The following is a 21,756-nucleotide window of genomic DNA, read 5'->3' on the forward strand; positions in this document are numbered from 1 at the left end:
TCAGGGGCTTAGTGTTTATTTAAGGGGGGTTTGGGTTAGATTAGGGGTATGTGGGTGGTGGGTTGTAATGTTGGGGGGGGGGGTATTGTATGTTTTTTTTTACAGGCAAAAGAGCTGAATTCTTTGGGGCATGCCCCGCAAAGGGCCCTGTTCAGGGCTGGTAAGGTAAAAGAGCTTTGAACTTTAGTAATTTAGAATAGGGTAGGGCATTTTTTTATTTTGGGGGGCTTTGCTATTTTATTAGGGGGCTTAGAATAGGTGTAATTAGTTTAAAATTGTTGTAATATTTTTCTTATGTTTGTAAATATTTTTTTATTTTTTGTAACTTAGTTCTTTTTTATTTTTTGTACTTTAGCTAGTTTATTTAATTGTATTTATTTGTAGGAATTGTATTTAATTAATTTATTGATAGTGTAGTGTTAGGTTAATTGTAGGTAGTTTATTTAATTAATTTATTGATAGTGTAGTGTTAGGTTTAATTGTAACTTAGGTTAGGATTTATTTTACAGGTAATTTTGTAATTATTTTAACTATTTTAGCTATTAAATAGTTCTTAACTATTTAATAGCTATTGTACCTGGTTAAAATAAATACAAAGTTACCTGTAAAATAAATATTAATCCTAAAATAGCTATAATATAATTATAATTTATATTGTAGCTATATTAGGGTTTATTTTACAGGTATTTAGCTTTAAATAGGAATAATTTATTTAATAAGAGTTAATTAATTTCGTTAGATTAAAATTATATTTAATTTAGGGGGGTGTTAGTGTTAGGGTTAGACTTAGCTTTAGGGGTTAATACATTTATTAGAATAGCGGTGAGCTCCAGTCGGCAGATTAGGGGTTAATAATTGAAGTTAGGTGTCGGCGATGCTAGGGAGGGCAGATTAGGGGTTAATACTATTTATTATAGGGTTAGTGAGGTGGATTAGGGGTTAATAACTTTATAATAATAGCGGTGCGGTCCGCTCGGCAGATTAGGGGTTAATAAGTGTAGGCAGGTGGAGGCAACGTTGAGGGGGGCAGATTAGGGGTTAATAAATATAATATAGGGGTCGGCGGTGTTAGGGGCAGCAGATTAGGGGTACATAAATATAACGTAGGTGGCGGCGCTTTGCGGTCGGCAGATTAGGGGTTAATTATTGTAGGTAGCTGGCTGCGACGTTGTGGGGGGCAGGTTAGGGGTTAATAAATATAATATAGGGGTCGGCGGTGTTAGGGGCAGCAGATTAGGGGTACATAGGGATAACTTAGTTGGCGGCAGTGTACGGAGCGGAAGATTAGGGGTTAAAAAATTTAAATATAGTGGCGGCGATGTGGGGGGACCTCGGTTTAGGGGTACATAGGTAGTTTATGGGTGTTAGTGTACTTTAGAGTACAGTAGTTAAGAGCTTTATAAACCGGCGTTAGCCCAGAAAGCTCTTAACTACTGACTTTTTTCCTGCGGCTGGAGTTTTGTCGTTAGATGTCTAACGCTCACTTCAGACACGACTCTAAATACCGGAGTTAGAAAAATCCCATTGAAAAGATAGTATACGCAATTGACGTAAGGGGATCTGCGGTATGGAAAAGTCGCGGCTGAAAAGTGAGCGTTAGACCCTTTTTTGAGTGACTCCAAATACCGGCGGTAGCCTAAAACCAGCGTTAGGAGCCTCTAACGCTGGTTTTCACGGCTAACGCCAAACTCCAAATCTAGGCCTTTGGAAATAAAGGATTTAACTTAATTTAGACTTAAAGTGACAGTCTACTTGATTTTTTTGTTATAAAATAGATAATGCCTTTAGTACACATTCCCCAGATTTGCATAACGAACATAGAAAAGGCATGTAATTTTAAACATTTTTCTAATTTATCATCAATTTTGCTTTGTTCTCTTGGTTGTCTTAGTTGAATGCTAAACCTAGATAGGCTCATATGCTAATTTCTAAGCAATTGAAGGCCACCTCTTATCTGAATGCATTTTGACATTTGTTCACAACTAGAGGGTATTAGTTTATGTGTACCATATAGATAACACCGCTCTCACGCCTGTGGAGTTACCTAGGAGTCAGCACTGATTGGCAAAAATGCAAGTCTGTCAAAAGAACTGAAATAAGGGGGCAGTCTGCAGAGGCTTAGATACTAGATAATCACAGAGGTAAAAAAGTGTATTAATATAACTGTGTTTGTTATGCAAAACTGGGAAATGGGTAATAAAGGCATAAAATGTCTTGTTAAACAATAAATTATCAGTCTTGTTAAACAATAGAACTTCTGGTGTAGACTGTGTCTTTAATATATGTCATAACCTCTAAGTTTGTCTATTTATAAGGCACTGCAATACACTCCTTATTTCAGTGTTTTTTTATTAGGTTTTTAAATATTGCACCGCACGACAGACAGACAGTTCTAGATCATGTGTGTCATATAGAGAATATTGTGCTCACTCCTGTGGAGAATGATAATGGTTATACAAGAACCAGAACTGATTGGCTGAAATGCAAGATTGGAAGCAGCACTGAGATAAGGGGCAGTCTGCAGTGTCTTAGAAAGAGGTAATCATAGAGATAAAAAGTATATTAATATAACATTGTTGGTTATGCAAAACTGGGGAATGGGTAATAAAGGGATTATCTATCTTTTTAAACAACAACAAATTTAAAGTAGACTGTCCCTTTAATACTCTGAACTAAATGTAAATTAATTAAAAGTTTTTGTGGCAGAATTAAAAGGATATGGAATTAAACAAGTGGCGGGACTGGGAAAGGGTCAAAGGTATGTGTATGTATCGGTGTGTGTATATGTGTATAAATATATTTTTACAAAAATAACCTGTGCTGTAGGAACCTCTGCTTGTTTTCTAATCTGTAGTAATCTTTCCTAATCTGAAATCAGCACAAGTTCAAGCGGTTTTAACCCTGTACTGCAGAAATGGTATTAACTAGCATCTCAATACATTTGCATACTTCTTAATGTCCAGTGTACTAAAGAAAGGCACAAAACTTGCTATAGTTACCTGCATTTGCTAAAATGGAAAGGTCTATTTTAATTTCTATGTTGTAAATTACTAAATCTTTTCATCCTTTCGGTCCAATTCACTGCAGTGGCCTAACTGGCATGTAGGATTTAGGCTATAAATAGTTTTGCTTGGATATGTTGGTCATGCTGTGTTTAATATTTATGTAAGAAAGGTTTTGTACTTTTACATTTTTTGTGAGGCTGCTCTATATTTTATTTAATATATTGTATTACATTGTAGTGACCTAAAAGTGCTAGCAGCTCTATATACACTTAGACTATTGGGATTATAAAAAGGAAATAAAGAAAAATATGTGAATAGTAATTGGTGAGCAAACAAAATATTACAAAAGACATTAGACTAGAGGGTGTGGTTACTGAGCTGAAAAGTAAAGAATTTTTATTGAATAGAAATGTCTTCTACAAATGAAATAAACAATAAGACAATCACACATTGGGTAAGGCCTTAAACATAATTATACATTCATTGTTTACTTAAAAAAACTGTTTGAGCACCTGTTTGCAATTGCAATGAAAACTTTAAAAAAATATATTTTTTTCTGCACTTGATTATTATGTTGTTCTAGCTAAAGGGACAGTGAAGTCAAATTGTTTATTTCATGATTCGGATAGAGCATGCATGTATAATCAACTGTCCGGATCTTTTCCAGATAAGCCCCGCCACTAATGCAAAAAGTGCATGCGCGAAAAGTTAAGCCCCGCCACTTTCAATATTATGCACGCACGCAATGCACGCACGCAACCTTGACCAGACCTGTGCCATAAAAACAATGAACTTTCTGACAACCTTCTAAACTAAGGAAAAGATCCCAGAACTGGTAGTAATAATATAAAGTGAGACAACTGTCACATAGACTCCCTCGTAGAGAAAAGTTATTATATTGAGCTCCTAGTAGTGATAATATACGGTGATACAGCTGTCACATTGACTCACTAGTAGGAAAGAGTTATAATATTTTAGCGAAGGCTACTGTGTATTTGTAGGAGGTACTATAGCAAAGAATACCACTAGAAGCGCCACTCAAATTGAGACAGGCAGGAGTTAAATTTAACGATAATATGGGAGAGCAATCAATGACTATATTAATGGTCAGCCATCCACACAATAACTATTATAATATAAGAGTCTTTAGGCGGCCATTACATTTAAATAAGGAACAATCAGAGTGCCGTAACTGCTGTTAAAAAACACACACACAACCGGACGTTTTGGTTATCTGCCCACACAAGTAAAGGGATAAAACACCTGAAGCTGCGAACTGGAACAAACTGCTGTGTATGTAGGAAGTTTGGATGCTTTTTTATTATCTTTTTTGGGTGGCGAGGGTTAACTTTTTGCCGGGGCTTATCTGGAAAAGATCCAACTGTCCAATTTCCTTCTGTTATCAAATTTGCTTTATTCTCTTACTATAATTCGTTGAAGAGCATATCAAATTAGGCTCAATAGCATCAGTACACTCCTGGGAGCTAGCTGGCGATTGTTGGCTGCATACATATGCCTCTTATAATTACCTCATCCAATGTGTTCAGCTAGCTCCCAGTAGGGAATTACTGATCCTGAGCCTACTCTTCAACAAATAATACCAAAAGAACAAAGCAAATCTGGTAATATTAGTTAAGTGGAAAGTTGTTTAACGAGCCGATTAATCATGACTCGATTGGGGCCAAATGCGAATGTTTCGGTGCGAGCCTTCAGGCTCACTGGAAACAGGAGTTAAGAAGCAGCTGTCTTAAGACTGCTGCTCCTTAACTTGTCCACTGCCTCGGAGGCTGCGGACATCAATCCTCCCGATCGCATACGATCGGGTTGATTGAAACCCCCTGCTAGTGGCCAATTGGCCGTAAATCTGCAGGGGGTGGCATTGCAGAAGCACTTCACCAGAACTGCTTGTGCAATGTTAAATGCCGACAGTGTATGCTGTCGGCATTCAGCGATGTCTGGCATACATTGATAAATTGGCCCCATAGTGTAAGTCTCACCAACAGAGGTGAGGCTGCTCTCTGGAAAAATGCCTCCTGAAATGAGGCATGTAGTAATCGCACGTCTCATTGTTGTTGGCAATAGCCGTGCTATTACAAGGCTTAAAGCCCATTAATGGCATTTAACTTACAGGGTATGTCCTTGTTGTTAAAGGGTTAAATTCGTATGCTCTAATTGAATCATTAAATTACATTTTTGGGTTTCATGTCCTTTCAACCTTACATATAGTTCAGTCTTTATGGATTTTTAAACTACAGCACATTTTCTGAAATTCCAAACTACTGGATATCTATTGTTACATGAGACAGTAGTAAAAGAAACAATATACACCTCTCAAACAATAATAAAAAATAAATAAATAGAATATATTTATTAAAACATTATGGGCAAGATTATGATTGACGCGTTAACAGTTATGCGCATCAGGGTTAGAGCTTGTATTAATAGTTGAAAGTAAACACGATTGCTTAAGTGCAATCATGATTTACGCTAAAATGATTATCGTGTCTTCAAAACTCTGGTTAACTGTTTCGTGAAACAAAAAAGTGTCACAAAGCACATCAAAAATACATTACAAAGTAAACTATCTAATACAAATAATTAATAAAAAAATATTGAACAAAAAAATTATAAGGGCTCAAAGATATACGGTCTCAGGTGTTAAAAATACAGACTTTAACATTTAGATACAAACATATACATGTCTAAAATATATATATATATATATATATATATATATATATATATATATCCCATACATAACAGATTGTGGACTCTCGCCACCATGAAAGAAATTAATTTATCAGGTAAGTTCTTACATAAATTATGCTTTTTACATGTTTTCATCTACTTAAAGGCAAAGGGCTCCAACGCACTTTTATTTATATATGTCTGTATATGTATACATCTGTATTTATGTGTTTTATATGTGAAGCGTATATACATCTAAAAAATATACACACATAAATACATATGTGCACATATATAGACATACATATGCGAAAATTGTAATGCAAACGTTTCCTCACCACTTGTAATCTAGCCCTATATATTTAAATAAATATGCTATTTAAGTTTTTTTTTCCTTTTTCTTTCTTAGAAGACTAGCAGCTTTATCTCCTCATCTTGAAGTATTGCTGCTACTTTGTGCTTTTGTTGGTTCTTTTTGCTTTGCATTATGAGTCAGTAGTAATATAAAGTGCCCTTAGTAATTACTAGGCATTACATTATAATCATATGGGTATTGATTGAATAAAAGTCTGTTAAATAACCAGCATATATGTTCCAATCTTCACAATAAAGTTTTTGGCTTGGTGTGATAAGTAGGAATTCTATTTCTATTATCTAATTTGATTAATTAACTTGGTATTTTTTGTTAAAAATCAAACCTAGATAGGCTGATAAACTGCAATGCACTTTCCAAACTACTAGGGGCCATCTGCTGATTATTTGCTGCACATATATGCCTCTTGTCATTGGCTCACCCATTGTATTCACCTAGCTCCCTGTAGTGCATTGCTGCTCCTCCAACAAAGGATGCCAAAAGAATGATGCAAATTTGATAACATAAGTAAATTAGAAAATTGTATGTTCTATTTGAATCAGAAAATTTTCTTTTTTTTGGTTGTCATGTCACTTTAACCACTTTGCGGAGGATAAACACATAGGCTTTCAGGGTCAGTAGTGTTAATTTTACATGCTCTAAGGAATCAGATAATGTAATTTTTACACTGCAAAGTAAGTGTAGAGAATATAAGCTTGCAGCGTCATAAGGGTTAAGGCTGGCAGGGAGAGGGAAGGTGGAGGGGAGTGTTATAAGTTGCAACAATGTTGCAGGGACAGGGAGTGGCTTACCTTTCTTAAGCTGGTGTTTGCAGTTCCTGTTCCTCTTTGATCCTGGACAAGAAGCTGTCAAGTTGGTTCATCTTCTCTCCATCTTCAAGTCTCTTCTTCCATCATGAGGCGTGCCAGACTTTCTTCAGCTCCTCCTTTTAGATTTAGAGAGGGAAAGATGCCTGTTACACGTCGCTGTGTTCAAAAACAACAGATGAGTATAACTGAATCTGAGGATATAATGCCCAATTCCCAAATTAATATTCAGGACCCCCCATCTCGCCCTACTTCACCCATTCTCTCTTTGCAAGCAGCAACAGACTCAGTTTCAGACATTTCCCAGCAGGTTTTGACTCATGAGGCCCCCCATCCTGGGCTGGGCCTTCTTCTACCACTCTGTATACTATCCCCACTAGGCCTGCAGCATCTGAGAACTATTCCGTAACAAGACCTAATATAGGTAGTGCCCTACCTGCTCAGCTTTCCCAGCACATGTCCCCTCCTTACAGGGCCCCCTCCTGGGGTGCTGCAGACAGGTGCATCCGTTGCCGCTGTTCACGCCAACCTACCGCCACACATGCCTCTGACCGGGCCTATCCCCTTAGGCCTTCCGGTCTCGCGGGACATCACTTCCCCTCATGTGGTGGTTCAGGCCTTCCCATCTGCCCCCCTTCTTCCCGCGCTCCTACCGCCACACATGCCTCCGACCGCTCCTTTCCAACTTCCGGTCTCGGGTGACCTCACCATTCAAAATAACACCCGCACACGAGGAAGGTCGGCGGTCCGTGGCAGCACTCTGGCAGGTGAGTACTGAAAGCGCTCATTAGCTAGAGGCCACCCGGCGGGTCGCTGGAGGGGAACAAACAGGGCTATGATGAGGGTGGGGCCTGCAAGGGGAAATTTACAAAGTGCCATTAATGTACATGTTAATATTAGCCAGGAGGGACATGTGCAAACCATTAGTGGGTATGAAGGGATTAATATGAGGAATCGGAGCGAGGAAGATGTTACCCATATTATACAAAACGATGAGGTTACTAGGATGGATAATGCTTTGCCTGTTCCAGCAGGTGGTGGTCAAGTGCCACAAACATGCGTGAATATTATGCAAAATACTACCGGGCATGCAGGGGTTAATGAACTGGGCATTGCAAATGCGCCAGGCAATGGAATGAATGAGGCAAATTATCATATTGGGCAACACAACGCTGATACTAATATGGGGGTATGTGAAATGAATGTGTCTTTGAATACAACTGACAGGCCAATTCTTACTATTAACCCAGCGCAAAGTGTGCCTGGGAATGCGTTGGCAAAAGCAAACGGTGTGAATGTGAGTGTGAGCAGGATGCCAGTTCCTGAATCAGGTCACATAGGGCAATTGTCAGGTAACTCTTCCCAGGCCACCCCTGGGTTTCCTCTGTCTGATTCTCTCCAATTTCTCTCTATTTTACAGGAGAGGATGTCAGGGAAACAGATTCCTCCAGCCCACGCGGCACCGGTGGCCACAGGGGAAAGCATCATGTCCACACGTCCTTCAACTTCCACTATATCAGGGGCTACCACTACGGGAGGTTCAGTTCCGTCCCTGCTACTTCACATCCCATATCAGCTGCGCCAGCAGTTTCGGCTGATGTACCGTTAACATCATCTGCTGGGAATGGTGAGTTACTTATTGCAACACATGCCAGGGAACATTTATCAGACTCCTCCACTACAGACTCAGACTTAGATAGTGACACATCCTTAGGTTTAAAATCCAAAGGTCAGAAACAGACGTATAAGATGATTAAGCAAATGAAGGCATATCAACTATCTAAGAAGAGAATGGAGGTAGCCTCTCCTTTGGTCACTGTCCATGCACAGATAGCCTCTGTAGTGCCTGGTCGTAGGGAAGACCTAGCGGGTGACACTTTGCCATGCCCCATTTTCTCACTCCATGGTCACTTGAAGCAGAAAATTGTTAAACAAATTCACGAAGGGAGATACGTAAATATTTTTTGAACTCTCAGTAGAGGCCCATAGACAGAAGGAAAAGAGTTCTGATGGCACCGGACCCAAGAGAGCAAAAAAAACAGAAACCTTTGATGAGTGGCTAAAATGTTTTAGGATACTCTCATTGTGTTACCTGGATAAGCATCTAGAGCAGGGCCATACACTGGATTTATCAGCACCATAAATATGGTGTATGGAGAGAGTTCCAAAGAAAGGTGGCCGGAAATACGTCACTAACATTTGGGTCGCAGGAAATGCATTTGTGGTCCCGTTTGGGTCCAGAGAGATCCCCTTCACCTGCCGCAACTAGTAGGGTCGTGGGGGCCCGTTTTCAAACTAAAAATAGACGTAGGGAGTGCAGGGCCTTTCAGGAACAAAGGTGTGAGAAAGGGAGTGCATGTCTTTACCAACACGTTTACAAGTTTTGTGGAGCCTTCCACTCGGGTGCAGACTGCCCCAGAAGGAAGGAAACTACCAATGATAGAGCAGCAGTCCGTACACCCGCTACAGCTAAGGGCGACCACCCCAGTGAGTGTGGATGCCCTTGAGCTATGGTTACGCACATATCCAGACCGCCACGTAGCAGGCTTGCTCTTGGCGGGATTTAGGGATGGATTTGTGATCACAGTAAGTAAATCTGTCTGGGGTTCGCAAACTCATCGCAATTTCAAATCAGCGTACCAACATCCCGAGGTAGTAACTGAAAAGCTAGCCAAAGAAATATCTTGAGAATGGTGAGCCCTTTCACTGTGCCACCCTTTCCTCATTTGGGAGTCGTTCCAAAGAAGGAACTGGGCAAGTTTCATCTCATTCTGCACCTCTCCTACCCCAAAGGGAGCTCATTTAACAATGCTATTGACCCTGATCTTAGCTCCGTTCATTATCAGTCATTTGATAAGGCTCTTGACTTGGTTCGTGGGGTAGGTAGAGGTGCTTTGTTAGCGGAATTGGATATTGAGTCTGCTTTCCGTCTGTTGCCTCTTCATCCTAGGTCCTTCCCTCTTATAGGTTGTAAATTCGAGGGTAGTTTTTATGTGGACCGCTGTTTACCTATGGGTTGTGCTATCTCCTGCTCACTGAAGGTTTTAGTACCTTCTTGCACTGGGCAGTGGCCAAATTAGTGGGACCTGATCCCATAGCACATTACCTAGACGATTTTCACCTGTTAGGGAAAAAGGGGACCGACAGATGTAGTGAGCTCATGAGGGAGATGAGAGGCCTCATGGCACAACTCGGGGTTCCTCTGGCAGAGGACAAAACCCAGGGACCCTGTACTAAATTGACCTTCCTAGGCATAGAAATTGACACTTTAGAGATGGTATGTCAGCTACCCATAGATAAAGTGCAGGCGATGTTGGAGTCAGTTCGTGTGGCTGTATCCAAGAAATACTTATCTTTGAGGGACCTTCAATCTCTTCTGGGCTTGTTAAATTTTGCTTGCAGGGTGATTCCCATGGGTAAGGTGTTTAATAGGAGATTAGAACAACGCCTTAAAGGTAATCCAAGGGTATCAGACAGAATAGCGGTAACCACTGACATGGTAAAGGATTTGAAAGTTTAGTAGGCCTTCTTGAGACAGTTTAATGGGGTCAGTGTGTGGAGGTCAAACCCAGTATCTAGCCAGATCCTGCATTTTTTCACTGATGCAGCAGGGTCTCACGGTTATGGGGCTTATTTTCAAGGGGAATGGTGTGCAGGGCCATGGCCTTCTAAATGGAGCTCATCCGGCCTCACCAGGAACCTCATACTACTCAAATTATTTCCAATTGTCATGGCAGTCGAGCTTTGGGGACAGAGGTTTCAGGACAAGTCAGTGGTTTTTGGGACAGACAACCTTAGTGTTGTTCATTCTATTAAAAGGCTTTCTGCTTCCTCTGTAACCGTGGTGTAGCTCTTGCATAATTTGGTTTTAAGATGTCTTCAACTTAACATTCACTTTAAGGCTAGCCATGTCCCAGGGGTTAACAATGTTCTAGTGGACACCTTGTCCAGGTTTGACTGGGTGACTTTTAGAAAACTGGTGCCTCAGGCGTCCAAAGACGGGCTAATCTGTCCCAGCTTTCTTTGGCAGCTGGCGGACCCTGGCTCTCCTTAATGCCCTTAGTCCACTCCTCACTCGCCCCAACAACCTGGCAAACTTATGTTAGACTCTGGAAAGAGTGAAACCAATTTTGTAATGCTCGAGGGGCAGATTCTTTTATTATCGGTTATTTGTAGAGCGCCAACAGATTCCGCAGTGCTATAAACAAAGGGGGAGTACAACAAAACAATTATAGGGTAGAGGGCCCTGCCAATAATTGCACTGTTGTAGTCAGCTCTTAAGAAGGTGATCTACAAACAGCTGGACTATTAGGCTTACATGCTAAGAGGGTTCAGGGGATTGCAGTGGAGGAGAGGAATTGGTATTAGGAAAGGTTAGCGTAGGTTGTATGCGTCCCTGAACAGTAGAGTCTTTAGGGAGCACTTGAAGCTTTTAAAACTAGAAGAGAGTCTTGTGGAGCGAGGCAGAGAGTTCCATAAGATGGGAGCCAGTCTGGAGAAGTCCTGTAAACGGGAGTGTGATGAGGTGACAAGAGAGGAGGAGAGTAGGAGGTCATGAGCAGAGCGAAGGGGACAGGAGGGATAGTATCTAGAGACAAGGTCTGAGATGTAGGGGGGAGCAGTGCAGTTGAGGGCTTTGTATGTCAGAGTGAGAGTTTTGTGTTTGATCCTAGAGGCAAGAGGAAGCCAGTGAAGGGATTGGCAGAGAGGCGCAGCAGATGAAGAGCGACGTGTAAGGAAGATGAGTCTGGCAGAGGCATTCATTATGGATTGTAAAGGAGCTAGGCGGCAGGTGGGGAGACCAGAGAGGACAGAGTTGCAATAATCAAGGCGGGAAAGAATGAGAGAGTGGATTAAAATCTTAGTTGTGTCTTGTGTAAGGAAGTGTCTAATTTTAGGGATGTTTTTAAGGTGGAAGCGGCAGGCTTTAGCCAATGACTGAATGTGAGGAGTGAAGGAAAGATCTGAGTCGAATGTGACCCCGAGACATTGGGCGTGCGGGTTAGGGGTAATGATGGAGTTGTCGACAGTTATAGAGATATTGGGGGTGGAGATTTTGGAAGAAGGGGGAAAATGAGGAGCTCAGTTTGATTTAGCTTGAGGTAGTGAGAGGACATCCAGGAAGAGATGTGAGAAAGACAGTTAGTGACACGGGTTAGCAAGGAAGGAGATAGTTCTGGTGCAGAGAAGTAGATTTGGGTGTCATCTGCATACAAATGATATTGGAAACCGTGGGACTTAATTAGGGAACCTAGTGATGATGTATAGATTGAGAAGAGAAGGGGACCGAGGACAGAGCCTTGCGGTACTCCGACAGAAAGTGGTGACGGGCAGAGAGAGAGGGGAGCAGCTGTGAGGGGATAGGGTCAAGGGGACAGGTAGTGAGGTGAGAGCGTAGTATAAGTGCTGAAACTTCGTCCTCAGTAACAGGGGAGAATGAACTAAGTTTCAGGTTATGAGGGTTGTGGGTGAGTGGGAGTATTTGAGGGGGGGAGAGAATACAATTGTGTTGAGAGCTGATTTCATGTCTGATGGAGTCAATTTTGTTAATGAAGTGACTGGCAAAGTCTTGGGCTGACAGAGATGTTGTATTAGGAAGTGGGGGAGGGCGGAGGACAGTATTGAAAGTGGAGAACAGACATTTTGGGTTTGAAGAAAGATTAGAGAGTAGAGAAGTAGTGTTGCTTGTGGAGATTAAGGGCAGAGTAGTAGGAGTTCAAGATGAATTTGTAATGAAGAAAATCAGCTGAACTCCGTGATTTTCTCCAATGCCGTTCAGCAGTACGGGAACATCTGCGTAGGTACCATGTCAGAGGAGTATGCCAGGGCTGGGGATGAGTGTGTGATTTCCTAGCAGTGGTAAGGGGGGCGAGATTGTCAAGGACGGATATAAGGGTGGAATTATAGTGGCAGATAGATTGTTCAGGGCAGGAAAAGGTGGAGAAGGATGAGAGGAGTGGTTGAAGGGAATTAGCAAGTTGTTGCTGATCTAAAGACTTAATTCTTCTGTGAAGTTTGGTGTGAGGAGTAGAAGGTGGGAGAGTTGTAGGAAGGGATGATATGTTGCAGGTAAGGAGATGGTGGTCAGAAAGAGGAAAAGGGGATTTTGAGAAGTTTGAGAGAGTGCATCGATAGCTAAAGATCAGGTCAAGGGAGTGACCGTCTTTGTGAGTGGGAGAATCAGTCCATTGTGACAGACCGAAAGAGGAAGTGAGTTTCAGAAATTGTTTAGCAGATGAGGCAGTGGGATTGTTAAGGGGGATGTTGAAGTCGCCAAGAATGAGGGCAGGGGTGTCTGAGGAAAGGAAGTAGGGTAGCCAGGCAGCCAAGTGATCTAGAAATTGAGTTGTGGAGCCAGGGGGTTGGTATATGACTGCAACACTTACAGAGAGAGGGGAGAATAAGCGAATCATGTGGGTTTCGAATGAGGGAAAAGTGAGGGAAGAGGTAGGGTGTATTTGTTGAAAGGTGCAACGAGAGGAAAGTAAAATACCTACACCACCTCCTTGTCTATTACCAGACCTAGGAGTGTGGCTGAAGTGGAGACCCCCATGTGACAGAGCAGAAGTGGATGCTGTGTCTAGGGGAGAGAGCCAGGTTTCTGTTAGGGCCAGAAGGTTGAGGGAGCGGGAGATGAAGAGGTCATGTATAGAAGTGAGTTTGTTGCAAACAGAGCGAGAGTTCCAGAGTGCACAGGTGAAAGGGGTTCTTCACTTTTCTTTCAGGTGATGTTGTGCGAATGGTTGGTGTGTATGCAAGAGGCAGGTTTACGCAAGGGCGCAGTCCAGTCCCGTCTGGTGGCACTATCCTTTTTCTTTAAAATCCTGGGAAACAAGGGTCCTACTGGGTCCTTTTTTTTTTTTTAAGCAGACACTTAAAGGGTGGGGCCGCACGCAGTGCAACAAGCGTGATACTAGAGAGCCCATTACGCGGGACCGGCTTGAGAGGCTGGTAGCGGTTTTACCTGAAATTTGTAGGACGGCTTACAAAGTTTTGCTTTTTAAGGCGGCCTTTATTTTAACAATTTGGTATCCCCTTCTAAAAACACTTACATAAGGGGGTGCAATTTGACCATGTCAGGATTTATTCCTCTTCAGTTTTGTTATTTATCCCTCAGTCAAAAACTGACCAGGAGGCCAGAGGCGTATAGTTTACTTTCCTAGCGCAAGGGGATTCTTGCTGCCCTTTGGCTATGCTATCGGCATATTTACAGCGCAGGCCAGCAGTAAGGGGGCAGTTTTTTGTGCATGAAAATGGTACGGCTCTCTCTTCTTTTCAATTCTGCAGGGTTTTAGCACAATCAGCGGCCATGAGAACTCGGAAAACCCTTAGTAGCATCTCCACCCAAGAAGATTTCTCTGCCTTGTCTAGATCGGGCTGCTGACCTCTTCAGTCCGGGTTGGTCTTAGCTTTTCATTTGCCGCCATCTGTTTATAGTCTGTTGGTTATTAATTCACTCATTTATTATGTTAATAAAGGGGACCAGTGATGGTCCAGTTTTTCCCAAACATAAGCGTCTGTCTTTATTAAAGGTTGGCCCTTTGGGGTATGTTAAGTTAATTTAAAGTTATAAGGTTCATGGGTTATGTGTCCCCTCCTTCCTGTGAGCGACCTGGTAAGCCTTTAATTCCTTATGTAATATTTGACTAAAAAATATTCAACCTAACAAAGTGAACAGATATTTTAATTTTGCCAATTCCAATATCATGCTTCAACTATTCATTTTTATAATCTAGATAATATACAGGCTAGTGAAAGGGACACTCAAGTCAAAATGAAACTTTCATGATCCAGAAAGAGCACACAATTTTAAAAATCTTTCTAATTTACTTACATTATTATATTTTGCCTTTGTCTTTTTAAATGCACATTTTTTTTAGGCACCAGCTCCTACAGAGCATGTGCAAAAGATCACAGTCTGCTTATACTAGTCTGTGATAGGCTAATGTCTGTCACATGACACAGGGCTGGCAAATAGGAGAAAAAATATTTTTGCCAGAAAACTAATCTACTGCTTTTGTGTTATTTTTTTTGTGTTATTGTATTGTCTTTTTATTATACACTTGTTAATTATGCAATTCTACTGTTTTTAGTGGTTCTTTAAGTATTGGAAGAGGCTAGACCCAAATTTAAAACAATACATGTAGCTATGAATGCAGCATACACCTCAACTGGAGACTTTGCTATCAGGCTCTAGAGCAGTGCTTTCCAAACGGTGTGTCGTGACGCATTAGTGTGCCGGCGGCAGTGTGTAGGTGTGGCCCTGCTTCAGCACAATTTTTTTTAATTTAATTTTTTTTTACATTTTATTTTGGTTTCCGACTTTCCGCCTGCCTGCTACACATATCACGTGGTTGACATATGATTGATACCTAGTTGGTCACAGATCCTCTTAACCTATTGGTGCAGCTCAGCGGGAACTGAATTTATTCCCATTGGCTCCTGACTGCACATGTAGATTCCTCAATTGGCTTGTGACTGCACGTGTATTCAGTGAGTGGGACAGCACAGCCTAAACGCTGAGCTGAAGTCAGAAGTCAAAGTGTTTTTTTTCCAGCTAGCTCCCAGTAGTGCATTGCTGCTCCTGCTCTGGCTATATAGATAGGAAATGGAAGCTTTAAAATGCTTGATGATGAAATGCGAGTGCCTTTAGCTAATATTCCACCAAATATTCAGAAACTGTGTTCATCCCATTAACCTCATACATCCCATTAAAATTGTAAGTAGCTATTGGTGTTATTAAACTTTTTTTTTTTTTTTAATTCTTGCACATACTTACTGTTACTTGTAAATACATTTTAGTTATTATATCATTTATGTATGTGTCTGTATCTCTTAAAACAAGTTAGTTTAACCTCCTGTTTGCTAGTACAACTGAATTACTGTGTAGAAAAATAATTTTGGTTTAAGAAGTGTGTCACAACAATGAAGGCCTAGATTTAGAGTTCTGCGTTAGCCTTAAAAAGCAGTTTTAAGGGGTCCTAATGCTGCTTTTTAACGCCCGCTGGTATTACGAGTCAGGCAGGAAAGGGTGTACCGCTCACTTTTCTTCTGCGACTTTTGGCTACCATAAATCCCCTTAAGTCAATTCCTTATCCTATCTTTTCTATGGGATTTGCCTAACGCCGGTATTACGAGTCTTGGAAAAAGTGAGCAGTACAGCCTCTACCGCCAAGACTCCTACCGCCAAAAAAAGTCAGTAGTTAAGAGTTTTATGGGCTAATGCCGAAACATAAAGCTCTTAACTACAGTGCTAAAAAGTACACTAACACCCATAAACTACCTATGAACCCCTAAACCGAGGCCCCCCCACATCGCAAACACTAAATTAAAATTATTTAACCCCTAATCTGCCGACCGGACACCGCCGCCACCTACATTATACCTATGAACCCCTAATCTGCTGCCCTTAACATCGCCGACACCTACATTATATTTATTAACCCCTAATCTGCCCCCCCAACGTCGCCGCCACCTAACTACAATTATTAACCCCTAATCTGCCGACCGGACATCGCCGCCACTATAATAAATGTATTATCCCCTAAACCGCCGCACTCCTGCCTCGCAAACACTATATTAAATTTTATTGACCCCTAATCTGCCCTCCCTAACATCGCCACCACCAACCTAAAATTATTAACCCCTAATCTCCCGCCCCCAACGTTGCCGCTACTATAATAAAGTTATTAACCCCTAAACCCTAACACCCCCCTAACTTAAATATAATTTAAATAAAACTAACTAAATTTACTATCATTAAAGGGACACTGTACCCAAAAAAATTCTTTCGTTATTCAGATTGAGCATGAAATTTTAAGCAACTTTCTAATTTACTCCTATTATCAAATTTTCTTCTTTCTCTTGGTATCTTTATTTGAAATGCAAGAATGTAAGTTTAGATGCCGGCCCATTTTTGGTGAACAACCTGGGTTGTCCTTGCTGATTGGTGGATAAATTCATCCACCAATAAAAAAGTGCTGTCCAGAGTACTGAAACCAAAAAAAAACTTAGATGCCTTCTTTTTCAAATAATGATAGCAAGAGAACAAAGAAAAATTGATAATAGGAGTAAATTAGAAAATTGCTTAAAATTGCATGCTCTTTCTGAATTACAAAAGAAATTTTTTAAGTACAGTGTCCCTTTAAATAAATTATTCCTATTTAAAACTAAATACGTACCTATAAAATAAACCCTAATATAGCTACAATATAACTAATAGTTACATTGTAGCTATTTTAGGATTTATATTTATTTTACAGGCAACTTAGTATTTATTTTAACTAGGTACAATAGCTATTAAATAGTTAATAACTATTTAATAGCTACCTAGTTAAAATAATTACAAAATTACCTGTAAAATAAATCCTAACCTAAGTTACAAATACACCTAACACTACACTATCAATAAATTAATTAAATAAACTACAATTATCTAAATTAAAATACAATTAAATACACTAAACTATATTACAAAAAAACAAACGAACACTAATTTACAGAAAATAAAAAAATTACAAGAAGTTTAAACTAATTACACCTAATCTAAGCCCCCTAATAAAATAAAAAAGCCCCCCAAAATAATAAAATGCCCTACCCTATCCTAAATTACAAAGTAATCAGCTCTTTTACCAGCCCTTAAAGGGCTTTTTGCGGGGCATTGCCCAAAAAGAAATCAGCTCTTTTACCTGTAAAAAAAAAATACAATCCCCCCCCAACATTACAACCCACCACCCACACACCCCTACTCTAAAACCCACCTGATCCCCCCTTAAAAAAACCTAACACTACCCCCCTGAAGATCACCCTACCTTGAGTCGTCTTCAGCCAGTCGGCCACCGATGGGACAGAAGAGGACATCTGGAGCGGCAGAAGTCTTGATCCGATTGGGGCAGAAGAGGTCCTCCAAGCGGCAGATGTCTTCAACCAAGCGGCATCTTCTATCTTCAATCAACCGGAGCGGAGCCATCTTGAATCCATCCGATGAGGAGCCATCCTCTTCTTAGGATGTCCTAAGGCCGAATAAAGGTTCCTTTAAATGACGTCATCCAAGATGGCGTCCCTCGAATTCCGATTGGCTGATAGGATGATAGGTAGGAAAAATCTGATTGGCTGATTCAATCAGCCAATCAGATTGAAGTTCAATCTGATTGGCTGATCCAATCAGCCAATCGGATTGACCTCGCATTCTATTGGCTGATCGGAACAGCGAATAGAATGCAAGGTCAATCCGATTGGCTGATTGGATCAGCTAATCGGATTGAACTTCAATCTGATTGGCTGATTGAATTAGCCAATCAGATTTTTCCTACCTTATCAGCCAATCGGAATTCGAGGGACGCCATCTTGGATGACATCATTTAAAGGAACCTTCATTCGGCCTTAGGACATCGTAAGAAGAGGATGGCTCCACGTTGGATGGATTCAAGATGGCTCTGCTCTGCTCCGGTTGATTGAAAATAGAAGATGCTGCTTGGATGAAGACATCTGCCGCTTGGAGGACCTCTTCTGCCCCGATCGGATCAAGACTTCTGCCGCTCCGGATGTCCTCTTCTGTCCCATTGGTGGCCGGCTGGCTGAAGACGACTCAAGGTAGGGTGATCTTCAGGGGGTTAGTGTAATGTTGGGGGGGGATTGTATTTTTTTTTACAGGTAAAAGAGCTGATTACTTTGGAGCAATGTCCCGCAAAAAGCCATTTTAAGGGCTGGTAAAAGAGCTGATTACTTTGTAATTTAGGATAGGGTAGGGCATTTTATTATTTTTATTTTATTTTATTAGGGGGCTTAGATTAGGTGTAATTAGTTTAAACTTCTTGTAATTTTTTTTAGTTTCTGTAATTTAGTGTGTTTTTTTGTACTATAGTTTAGTTTATTTAATTGTATTTAATTTTAGCTAATTGTAGGTAATTTATTTAATTAATTTATTGATAGTGTAGTGTTAGGTGTATTTGTAACTTAGGTTAGGATTTATTTTACAGGTAATTTTGTAATTATTTTAACTAGGTAGCTATTAAATAGTTATTAACTATTTAATAGCTATTGTACCTAGTTAAAATAAATACTAAGTTGCCTGTAAAATAAATATAAATCCTAAAATAGCTACAATGTAACTATTAGTTATATTGTAGCTATATTAGGGTTTATTTTATAGGTACGTATTTAGTTTTAAATAGGAATAATTTATTTAATGATAGTAAATTTAGTTCGTTTTATTTAAATTATATTTAACTTAGGGGGGTGTTAGCGTTATGGTTAGACTTAGGTTTAGGGGTTAATAACTTTATTATAGTAGCGGCGACGTTGGGGGCAGCATATTAGGGATTAATAATTGTAGGTAGGTGGCAGCGATGTTAGGGAGGGCAGATTAGGGGTTAATAAAATTTATTATAGTGTTTGCGAGGCGGGAGTGCGGCTGTTTACGGGTTAATACATTTATTATAGTGGCGGCGATGTCCGGTCGGCAGATTAGGGGTTAAGTGTAGGTAGGTGGCGGCGACGTTGTGGGGGAAGATTAGGGGGTAATAAATATAATGTAGGTGTCGGCGATGTTGGGGGCAGCAGATTAGGGGTACATAGGTATAATGTAGGTTGCGGCGGTGTACGGAGCGGCAGATTAGGGGTTAATAATATAATGTAGGTGTCAGCAATAGTGGGGGCGGCAGATTAGGGGTTAATAAGTTTAAGGTTAGGGGTGTTTAGACTTGAGAGGTTAAATGAAAGCAGTCACTAATAATCAGCTTGAGGCAAGCAGTGCCATACGCAGGTACTCATGCTTAGAGATTTGATCTATAGGCAGATCAAGAGGTAGCATTAGGTCAGAAGTCAATAGCAATGACAATCATAAGAGCACAGATATTTTTAAATGCACAGATATACAACCTGCTAAAACATTCTACCAAGAGGTTCCTAAATATGAATATAAACAAAACTCCCTTAGTTTATTGCAGCAAAGTACAATGCCATAAACATGAAGGGAAATATAAAAATATAATTCTTTAACATAGTTGAATTCCAGACTAGACTGCATCTGTCTCCATGTGTATAGTATAATTTCATGCTTGGCAAGGAACATGCTTATTGCTTGACTCATTTAATAGGCAGCTCATTTCTGCTGCCTTCTATCTACTATTATAGGTGAATGTTTCAAGCATTGCTGTATTAGAAATAACTTGTAATGACAATTATAAAATTGTAGAAAGTTTACATTGTAAAGATCCAAGTGTACATACAAAGGTGTGTGTACTTTCTATTTGCAAATATGATACTTATCTAATTTATAATTAATATTTTAAATATAAAAAGCATGGTGCTTTACATAAGTTTAATCAACCTTATAAGTGTATTGTGACATTTTAGGGCTCAATTTATGAAGTTGAAAAAGCATATTTTGAAATCTGCATGTCATCTGGCCTGCCCACATAAGTTTTAAAGCAGCTGTCTACTTCATAGGCTGTTCACCACCTCAGAGGTGAAGAACTTAAAACATCTGGGATTGACTTGCCCAGAATGATTGGCAACCAGTGCTCTCGTGCGATTGGTTTATAATGATAAATGCGGATCTCACCTTGCTTGCCCAGCCAGTATGGTAAATGAGGGTCATGGGGTAGATTTAACAAGCAGCGTATGCTGCTATCTACCCCCGTACTTTCTGGCCTGCCAGAATTGTAAGTTAAAGGTAATCCCTTATATTACCCATTCCCCAGTTTTGCATAACCAACGCTGTTATATTAATATATTTTTTACCTCTGTGATTACCTTGTATCTAAGCATCTTCTGACAGCCCCCTGATCACATGACATCTTATTTATTATCTATTGACTTTCATTTAAGCCAATTAGTGCAGTGTCTGCCACAATCCACAGGTGTGATTACAATGTTATCTATATGGCTCACATGAACTAGCTTTACCCTGTTGTGAAAAGCAAATAAAAAAGCATGTGATAAGAGAAGGCCTTCAAGGGCTTATAAATTATCATATGAGCCTTCCTAGGTTTAGCTTTCAACTGAGAATACCAAGAGAACAAAGCAAAATTGGTGATAAAAATAAATTGGAAAATGGTTTAAAATTACATGCCCTATTTGAAACATGAAAGTTTTTTTTGGACTTGACTGTCCCATAAGACTGCTGCTCCTTAACTCGTCCATCACCTCTGAGGTGGCAGACAGCAATCAGCCCGATCAGATATGATCGGGTTGATTAACACTCCCTGATAGCAGCCAATTGACTGTGAATGTGCAGGGGGCGGCATTGCAAAAGCATTTCGCTAGAAATGCTTGTGCAATGATAAATGCCAACAGCTTATGCTGTCGGCATTTAGCAATGTCCGCCCGCACAATCATAAATCGACCACTTAGTCTTGATTTGGGACACAGTAATGTTTTCTATACTTAACCAGTGATCGATGCACAGTTCTAAAACACTATAAACCATCAATATCTGTGGAACGATCATATATGACAACAACATGTTTATTTTTAGAAACAGACAAAGTGACGTCAGGCTTCCACTACAAAATTATCTGTAGAGTGTATTAATTGACCAGTACACAATATAATCAATCCAATAAATACATATTTATATATTGGTTGAAAAGAAAATTAAAATTGTAATTCTGATCAATAAGAAACAACAAGTATCAGCCTAGATGGAGCTCAAAAATATTAGTGGTAACACTGCTCAAGTTAAATCAATAGAGCTCCTATTGTGCTCATATTACAAGTTGCTCGAGCGAAAAGACTCGGGAGCGAATAGCATGGCCTAACTCCCTCTGCCCATAGATTTGTTTAAAATTGCATGCTCTATCTGAATATGATTTTTTGTTTGTTTATGTCCCTTAAACTTCAAAAATAGTCAACCACTTTGTGTTTTGAATCTTAATATACT

General features: G+C 40.2%; 1 long non-coding RNA gene across 1 annotated transcript; it reads left to right on the forward strand.

Moving 5' to 3' along the window:
• Positions 1-8,248: 8,248 nt before the first annotated feature.
• On the forward strand, positions 8,249-14,385 carry LOC128665194 (uncharacterized). Its single transcript, XR_008403028.1, has 2 exons — positions 8,249-8,499; positions 14,160-14,385. It is a non-coding gene; the product is annotated as an uncharacterized LOC128665194 (long non-coding RNA).
• The last annotated feature ends 7,371 nt before the right edge of the window (positions 14,386-21,756 follow it).

This window comes from Bombina bombina, chromosome 6, assembly GCF_027579735.1.
Source record: "Bombina bombina isolate aBomBom1 chromosome 6, aBomBom1.pri, whole genome shotgun sequence".
Lineage (NCBI taxonomy): Eukaryota > Metazoa > Chordata > Amphibia > Anura > Bombinatoridae > Bombina > Bombina bombina.